Below are 9,657 nucleotides of genomic sequence, written 5' to 3' on the forward strand. Positions count from 1 at the left end.
CCGGGCAGGGAGGGAGGGAGCGATCGCTGCTGCATTTCCCAAGTGCGGCACAGCCTCCCCCCCCCCGAGCCGGTAGGAAAGGCCGGCAGGAGCAGCGGCTCTGCCGCCCAGCCGGGGTCAGGGTGGGGTACCGGCTGCCACAGCCCCGGGGGAGCGGGGAGGGCAGCACCGGGAACCCGCCGGGACCCCCCCGCCGCCGCGGGGCAGCGCCCGGGTCGCAGCGCTTACACACAGCCCGGCACCGCGCATCGCTGCTCGGCGCTTCCTCTGCCTAGATAAATAATAAATAAATAACAACAACATTACAAAAAAAATCCTCGAAACAGGATTTCACATCTCCCGCACCTTTCATCATTAGGTATTAATGCGGTGCTCTGCTCCTGTAGATAAGCTAACCGCAGCAACCAGAAGAAAACATAAAGGAGCACTACTGTAGGGTCAGCCTTTGAGGCTGAACACCATCTTAGGGTAATTGGGGCTTTCCTATGGAGAGGTGGAATCAGGGAGGTTGCTGTTTGTCTTTTTTTGCTGTGTTGTTTGTTGTTTTTTTTTTCTCTTTTCTTTCTTTTTCCAAAATCCACAGCAATTGTGTCAACAGCCGGAACAGTAACAAAGTAAAGATTAGAGGTGTTTGTTCTTTTACTTTCAAGACTGCAAACGGAAGGGGAGACTTCCACAGTCATACACTTACAATGGGGAGGGAAAAAAGGAAAAAAAGGAAAAAATTCTAAATAATTTGCAGTAATCGAGCTTACAGAAAATAAAAGCTTCTAACAGGCCTCTAAGTGTAAGTAGTGTCCTACATATTTTAAATAAGTAATTTCGACTCTGGCCAACCTTCAGATATGCGTGGCAACCAGGCAGGTTTCTCTTTGTTGTTGAAAACAATGAGAAGGGTCCACAGTATTGCCAGATTGAAATCCACCAGGAGAAATCCACTAGGATGGATTGTCCCGTTTAGAAGCTTGGCAAATAATAAATATTTAAAAAAAAAAAAAAAAACTGAAAAAAGACTAAACAGTGTAAGTTTTTTCCAAATTTGATATTAGACCTTTCAGTCTGATTTTTTTACTACTGTAATTTTCCCTTTTAATAGAAGTAAGCGCTGTGAACTACCAACAGCAAATTCCTGTTTCAGACAGAATGGCCCACAGATGAGTCGTCCTCCACACTAAATCAAAGCAACATTTCCGGGGAATCTTTGCCTGGAATGGAGTCTGAGGCCATAGTTGCACAAATATTTTTAGCTGACTTACTCTGGCGCTGCTGTAAAATAAGCAATCCAGCATTCAGCCCACTTACTTACCCCATTCTGTCCCTGCATAGTCCTGGTGTAAGAACAGGGAACCCCACCCGGGAAACTGATCGGGTTTGCAGCAGGGAAAAGCAGTTTGTTCTGGTGTGGGTCTGGCTCCCCATCCAATCCGCTCCATAACTCCACAAAGGCTCCTGCTGGAACAAGACAGGGAGCAGGATGAGCAACTGGGGACACAAAAAGGACAGGAGAGCTTCACTGGTACCGCTGCCAGCTTAAATATAAACACATGGGGGGTGAAGAGAGGGTTTTATCCTGAACCTGCTGCATCCCTTTCTCTGCAGCTGCAGCAGAAGGACTTTTCCTGTATTTGTGTCCTCATACCACATCTGGAGCCCCCAGCACTGCGAAAATGAGCTTCTAGCACAGGGGGAGAGACAGGGTAGGAGCCTGGGTGGGTGACTGGTCTGGGAATTAGAAAATCCAAAGATCTTCTCTCTGATTCCTTGTATTGTGACAGACAAATCAGACATGACCACAGCAACTCAGTGTCCTAGTGCCAAAATAAGCATTTACCTACTTCACCATTCCTCATAAAAAGCAAGGCATGTGGCCTGAAAGCTGGCGGTATGTGGGTTTTGCTCATATGAATCCAGAGTGGGACCTGATTCTAAGGCCACATCTTTCTCACTATATGTGTTCAGCAGCAACACAAAGCTGTAATACAGTCATTGGGGGCCTTGTTTCTAATGTATGACTTGAAAACTCTGAAGCATTTTCTGTCAAGAGCACATAACAAACCTCTTCCTTTTAACAAACTACTTGTTTTCTGTTTCCTCGAGAACTATATGCTTTCCAAAGATGTACTTCTAGAAACTGGTACTCTAGATGTACTTCTAGAAACATGTTGGCCCTGAGGTTCCTAAAAAAACATTTTCCTGAAGTTGATTAAAGGGTTTTCTGAGGAAAAGAGTTTCATTTTCTTGCCTTCCTTCTCAAATTCACAAGAGCAGCATCAAAATGCAAGCCTGTAAGTACAGAAAACTCCTTTATTTTGGCTGGAACATGTTATCTACTAATACACACTTGACAAGAGGATCTCAGAGAAAAATTTAAAAAGTAAGCAAACTGTTTACAGTGTCGCAGGGCGGCTTTTGCTAGTTGGATGAAATGCAAACCAGTGAATAAGCAGCTTTTGTTCACTTTAATATTTCCTATTCATAATGTTAAAAGTGTATGTTATGCATGGAACCTTAGTCATCTTCAGAGTTTGCTCTGGATTACCCAAAGTGAGTATCATCTAATGTACAGATGCAGCAGACAAGTGTCAGAAATTACAAAACACTACAGGATGACAAAAAGCATACAGATTCTTCAAAATCTATTATGTCATCTCTAATACACTTCGTAGGTATCACCATCTCCAGTTTTTGCCAAGCACACGAAAGAGCTCACACCTTTTCAGACACACGTAGGGTGGTCCAGAGTGAACCGTGGACACCCATCTTACTTTGCTCTTTGCTTTGGGAAGCATCTTCCCTAAGTATCTATGGAGCAATGCAAGAAAGGTATAATTTAAAATCCACCTCTGAGGCCTCGTTCCTTAATAATAAGATTTTTTGAGTGATCTTTTACATAGAAAACAATAAAAATAATAATAATAAAGAAAAAAATAAAACACAATGTTGAAACTATCATGACATTGGTCTGTGGTTACTGTCCTGACACAGGTCCTGCCTGGTCAGGAGGTACTGTTAATGTGTTAACAAAGTAGAGTTGGATATCAGTGGGTATCCACTGGTAGCAATTCACTCTGAAAGTCACCAGACTCTCCAGATTTCAATACAGACCACTGTGATTCTGCCGAAAACTCTATCTTAACAGGCTTGTTGCCCTCATTAAAGTAGAAATTCTGCAGTAACTGTGGAACAGAAGGCAACCAGAGAAGACTCTTAGTTTAGGCTTCATGCCCCACTGAGCAGATACTGCATTCCAAATTTGCAGAATATAGTTGAATAGATTAAAACTATCCCATAAGTCACAGAGCCTTTGGCGTGCATGCTGGCCAACAACATGAAAAAAACAGAGAAGCGTAGTATTAGACATAAAACCAAACCAGGAAATAAACAGGATTCAATTTTTGAAGACACTAAATGTTTTTTTTTAGCTCTTAAAGCTTCGTTCCCTTAAGAAAATCACAGACTGGAACTAGCAGCTAATTAAGTCCTAAAAACTGACTTTAAAAAAAAATGCCTCTTGGCTTTTATTTTCTGTAAGCTCTACCATTACGAATTTTTATCTGACTTTTTCTCTCATGAGCCCATACACTAACCTGGTTCAACACTCTGGCAAACCCTACATCTTCACAAAGAATCCATGGCCTCTCCATAGAAGCTTCTCAAAAGCAAGTGAAACTCCAGCCTTCTGTCAGAATCTGTGGGCAGAGGAGAACATCATTATAATGCTGATGCAGCATCAGACTAGCAAAGAAAATATCACTAGTTGTCCTCTAGGCCTTCTATTTATATTTGTTGGACCAGAATATTGTCACAGGATAGTGGTTGTCTACTGCCCTGCTCCTATTAAATGGAATTAAGTATTTGATTGGAACTTTCCTACTTGCTCTCTGTAGAAATAAAGAGAGATGCAAAAAGCTGTAGTTGTATTATTTGCCCTTCTAAAAACTCCCAGTGTAACCGCTCATCGAGGTACCTAGAGAGGCAACCATGCCTATTAATTTTATTTGGTTTTGAGCATTCCACCAAACATTATTTTTTTCAAAGCTGAGAATGACATATGGGAGATTTATTCCTTCATATTAGAGCAGGCAGTGACTTCAGTTTTGTATGTACATAATGATGCAAGGTTTGTTTGATGCACCAGTTATTGCAAATACATTAGTGTAGGAACCCCCAGATACTGAAGGCCCAGGGCACAAAAGGTTTTTGGTGGTCACCGTGCAGTCAATGAGCTGTGGCAGGGAATACAGAACTGTGGAAGTAATGCGAGGTGCTTGAACATCCTATTTATTGCGTATCAGTTTACCTGTTTAGGAGAAGGTGGATGCCTTTTTCTTAAGTGATCATTTTATCACTTAAGCGGTCTACAATGCACTGAATTAAAGCCAACGCATGAGAAAAACCTCCGTTTAATTCAGCTGCAGCTCTGATGCTCAAAGCTCATTGTACCAAATAATCCCAAACTTCAAGTTCTGTCAGGAAACAGGCATTTAATACTACAGTAGAGAATATTACAAACCTCTCTTCTCCTTGACCTTTAACTTATCCAACAACTCCCTTCCCTCTTCATCACATAGATTATCTCATCCTGTGGCAGACTCTGTCCACGCCACATTTCTGCTCCTGGACGTAAGATGAACTGTGTCCCCATGAGTTTTGAGAAGTCACAGTGATATCAGACAGTTTCCCGTCTATGCTTTCCCTCTACCCATGTCCTTCTGACCTTGGCAAGAAGATTCTGTGAAGTGGGCTTATATCACATTGAGTACATCCTGCAAATGGCAGACTCCACAAACGGGAATTTCTGCGCAGGGAGAAAAATTCTTCTCTCTATTCTTGAGACAAGGCCTCTATTGCACTGAAAGTTACATATGAAATACTCAACATCAGCCAAAATTCCACATGAAAAGCAAATTGCATAACTGAAATGGACCTTAGCACACAGCGCAAGTAAAGCAATTTACATGGCGGTGCAGAAGAGAGAATATTCCTTCTATGCTAGCTGAAATATTTTTTTTTGAAGGTTGCAGATTTAACAGCAAATTCATCTGATGATGATGACCGTTGTCAACAGTTACTCAGTTAACCTCTTTACATCTAAACAAATAGACACCAGAGCTTCACTTCATGCCTTGCATAATTAACTTTCCACTTTTGACAGACGTAAGAACCATGGTCTCCGGCTTATCTACGCCCAGTCCCAAATTACCTTTGGGTCAGGAGTGTGGTCCCTTTATAGAAAATTGTAGGGAATTGTAAGGTGAACATAATGAAAAGCCTTTAAAAGGGTCAGGCATTCCAACATGGTGATCTCTCCAATTTGAGCGTGAAGTTAAGAACAAGACTCCCTAAAGAAAGGAAAAGGCTTTCACAGTCATTCTCAGGAATCTTGTCACTTTGAATGTTCCCAGTGACACTGCTGATCTGAACGTACATGTGAACCTAGAGCCTGAAGCCAAAACCTTTATTATGTGTTAACTATCATAATTATCAAACTGTGTTGTACAGAAAATATAGTTCAGGATGCTTATGAATCCTATCATTTTGTGGCAAAAGAACGAAGCTCCAATTCACATGCATTGCTCTCTACTGTAAGGCTTCTGGAAAGAAATGGATGAGATCTTACGGTATAATTTCTGGATAATGTTAATTTTTATCCCTTGCTTTGACGTTTTGAAATCAATATTCCGTTGCAGTTATTGTCTAGACTTTTAATGCATCCAGGCTGAAAACACTTGCTAAGAACCGAAGGATTCTACACTCTTTGTCTCAGACACCCTAGGAAAAAAATCCTGTATTCCAGTTATTGTCTAGCATTTGAGTTCAGTGTTGGCAAACTGGTCCTTGCATGTCTTTGAGGCATATGGAAATTGATGATGAAAGCGTCTAGTATAACTGGAAGTATAATTTGATGAAAACTGAAGCAGTGAACTGTGAGAAACTGCTAAATCAGTGTCATCAAACTCTGCTTGAAAAATAATGAAACAGAAATACTACCAGGACACGAGAAATGCAGGGCGAGGGCTGTGAAACCAGAGAGGAAACGCAAAAAATAAGGAAACACACAAGATACTATTTTAATCGCTATTTTTGAAACACATGCCCAACGTACAATACAACGTTGCTGTCCAAATTCGCTTTACGGAGACAGTGACATCATGTCTCCTTCAAATTGTTCAAGCCCGAATCTTGGCACGAGCTCTCCCCATAGAATACCACGTTTGGCCCTGGCACTCGTGCCTGTCTACCCATGACCATGTGCAGAATAAGATCAGCACCGTGGCCAATGCAAATCCCAGTTAGAGCTCAGGTCCCCCGGGGCAATAGAAAAAGACCCAAATAGAAAACATATTACGGTTTTAAAGCAATAATATTGCTGAGGAAAATAAAACAAATGCAACCTCAGAAGCAAGATGGCACTTATTGCCTAAAAGTTAACAATTCCTGAAGCTGTAAAAGTACTCTATAAATAAGACCTGAAGATGGCAGTGAAAAGATCCTGATATTGCTTTATTCATACATTTTGAATGAAAACAAAACAAACTCACATAGAGATCTGAGAGCAAGAGGACAAAGGAAGAAGATATTGTATGTTTTAAGGATTTGCCTGCATCAGTAAACACACTCAAATTACTCCAAAAAAAACCCCGTTAATGATTCTATTCAGTTATACTCCTGTTTTGATATAGCAACATGTGTATATAAGGAATATAAGCTTGCATAATCAAAGACTTGCCAGAAAATTTGTACTAAAAGATCACAGGGAGACTGAGACAGCTGGAAAAATTGGAGCAGGGGCTCCGATTTTCATGCCAGTGTTACACCTAATGCAAAGGGAATGCAGATGATGGACTGCAAGCTATATGTTATTCCTCCTGCCACTTAGCTGTGTGTTTGTAGCGCTGAACAAGAACCGGGAAGTAACAAAAAATCCCCAAAAACCAGAAAGAAACAACCAACCAGCCAAAAGCAAAACCAAACAAAAAGACACAGAAATTTTAGGAAGCGTGCTATTGTAACTGAAAATATTTATGTCCGGATATTTATTACAGTCACATCAACATTTTCACATACAAAAGGCAATCAAGATCAAGCAGTGGATACTAAGCATTAATTTCTTTAAAGTCTAGTCTGATTTGGAAATTTAACTGAACTATACCCACAATCTCAGCATGGCGAGCACATAGCGGCAAGCATTAAATGGAAAATATCTATAAACAAACATCTCTTGAAGGTCCTGTCTAATGCTTTAAAAGAATGATAATGAGAAATTTCTGCACATGGAATTATCCAGATTAATTATCAATAAGCCTAATTAGAAAGTTGTGCTAACAAATATCTAGAAGACTTCTTTCTATTAGGGAATAAACAGATAGGAGGCTTAGTAGAAAAAGGGTAAGTGGAATCTTGAGAGGATTTTCTGATAATACATTCAAGTTTTTAAACTAATCTAGCCATGATTTCCATGGGTTTTGGTATCATCTTTTCCCATGAGGTGGTTTCAAACCCTATGTGTTAAAAAGTCATTTTCTCTGTCTGTTATCCTGAACCTAAACTATGCACTTGAGGGGTCTTCCTTAATCAGTGTTTCTCTGCCCCTATCAGACCTACTGACCACTATTCCGTCTTTTGTGATGTTATTACAAGCTCAAAATGGTGATCTTATTGCAAACAAACAAACAACCACCTTTTAAAAGCAAATCAGTTTGTGAATCTCAGTTTGAATTTAACCAGGGTACCTTTCAGGTACATGGGGCTCCCGTGGATTCCTGTTGTGCTTCACGTTCACACACAGCGCAGCCTTTGACCGGAGCAGAGAGGAGCAGAGTGACGGTGTCTGTTTGCAACACCCTCATTGTCACGGTGACCCATCCATTGAGATCCCTCACCTCTGGAAAGGAGAAGTGAAAAGGGGAAAAAAACCATTACAAAAATGGCAACGCAAAAGACAAAGGAAAAAGTAGGGGTTCAGATTCCCAACTTTCCACGGGCCCAGTGGCATATCCAGTGTGCCTACAAAGCTTAAAGCTTCTAAACCAAATCCAGACGCAAAGCTCCTGCAGATTAGCTGAGGTCTCTACCCAGATGCAAGACAAACTAACAGTTTGACAATGACTCACACTTAGAACATGCTGTTAAACTTACAAAGGTCAAAATCTAGACTAAACCTGGACAAATGTATATTTAAGCTTCTGCCCAGGCTTCAGACTAAAGGCTACACTTTATGTTGTTGGGTCAGAGAGCAGAAACTACAGAATCACCTTCATCCCGCTGAAATCCTCGGCTTCATTTCTACCTAAACTGATAAAATTGAAAAGAACAGATATTCTGCTCTGCCTTGAGATCAGATCCTTATATTTGAGATAAGACATTAGCTGTTGATATAATAGCTGTTTTTCCTTTTTTTTTTTTTGAAGTATACATGATTTTTAGCAGCTATTTCATTTGCAAGAACTATTAAACCATACTATTTCATCCATTGCTTTTTATTTCTTTCTATTCTTTCAAGTTCAGTCTATCGCAAAGCACTCTGTAAGCTTAAAAAGAAAACTTCTCCATATCTGGGGGTCTCTATTAAAACAAATAGTCTGAGCCAACATACAGTAAAGGAAGAGATCACAGCTGTCAGTCCACGCTTTAGTACTTTCAGTTCAGAATCTGACTATGCACACTCATGTTACTTTGAATCATTCATTTATCTTCTGATTGATTTTCATCAGTTTGCTCTTTTGCACATATTTGTTGCATCAGAACGCTACAGTTACCTATGTTCAATACAGCCAAATTAACCAAGCAAAAATCAATTATTAAAGCCCGCAAGCCACAGGATTGCCGTAGTCTGCAAGTTGCTTGATTTTTTTCTTTTTAATACTTTATTCTTGTTACACTGTTGTAAGAATCCCTATGCTTTTGTTCTGTATTCATATTAGAATGTGTGTACATACAGCATGTGTGCTTATAGAAAATTGTGGTATTGCTGCTGAACGAGTTCCTGTCTCCCAGAGATCAGGGAGATCTGAACATTGCACCTGCAGGGACCCCTAACTGACTTTATATATATCTATATATGCATATATATCTTGGATAAGAGGTGTTGGGGCCTGTGACAGAAGAGAACTCCAAGGTTTTGGACTCTGGTTCTGAACGTGTTGTAATCTAAAATTTATTTCTTTGTATGATTCATAGGATTTTAGAAATCTGGGTTTAAAAATTGAAACAACAGGAAAATATGCTGCTGAACTGTCCAAGAACTGATTGAATAGCCACTGTCTTAAAATACCTCTGGCCATACCAATACTGATTTATTACTATTGTTTTGTACTTCCCTGAGAGGAATGACAGGGTGAGAGTCATCAGATATTTCATCTGACTTATGAAATGGCAACGTTTTGTAATGACGAACTGCAGTTACGGAATAAGAGGAGTTGTAAGGGCTCAAAAGATACTGTCAACTCTAATAGGTACACAACCTATAGGCTGAAGTTTTCAGAGACAATTTCAGATTTGCAAGGAACGTAGGGTCAGTTTTTTAAAGCCAGTCTTGCTCCTACTGAAAGAAGTCTGAGTTTTATCTCATTAAACAGAAGTGAGATGAAGTTGCACATTGAAAACCTGCACCTGTTAGACTTCATTTATTTATTTAGCTTGGAATGTTATGTGTCC

At 40.2% G+C, this 9,657-nt stretch overlaps 1 long non-coding RNA gene across 1 annotated transcript; it reads right to left on the reverse strand.

Annotated features, from left to right (window-relative positions):
- Positions 1-1,337: 1,337 nt before the first annotated feature.
- Positions 1,338-7,802, reverse strand: LOC139828002 (uncharacterized). Its single transcript, XR_011739158.1, has 3 exons — positions 7,734-7,802; positions 3,588-3,689; positions 1,338-1,452 (listed from the first exon to the last, which is right to left on the reverse strand). It is a non-coding gene; the product is annotated as an uncharacterized lncRNA (long non-coding RNA).
- Positions 7,803-9,657: the final 1,855 nt, after the last annotated feature.

Source organism: Patagioenas fasciata, chromosome 5, assembly GCF_037038585.1.
Source record: "Patagioenas fasciata isolate bPatFas1 chromosome 5, bPatFas1.hap1, whole genome shotgun sequence".
NCBI lineage: Eukaryota > Metazoa > Chordata > Aves > Columbiformes > Columbidae > Patagioenas > Patagioenas fasciata.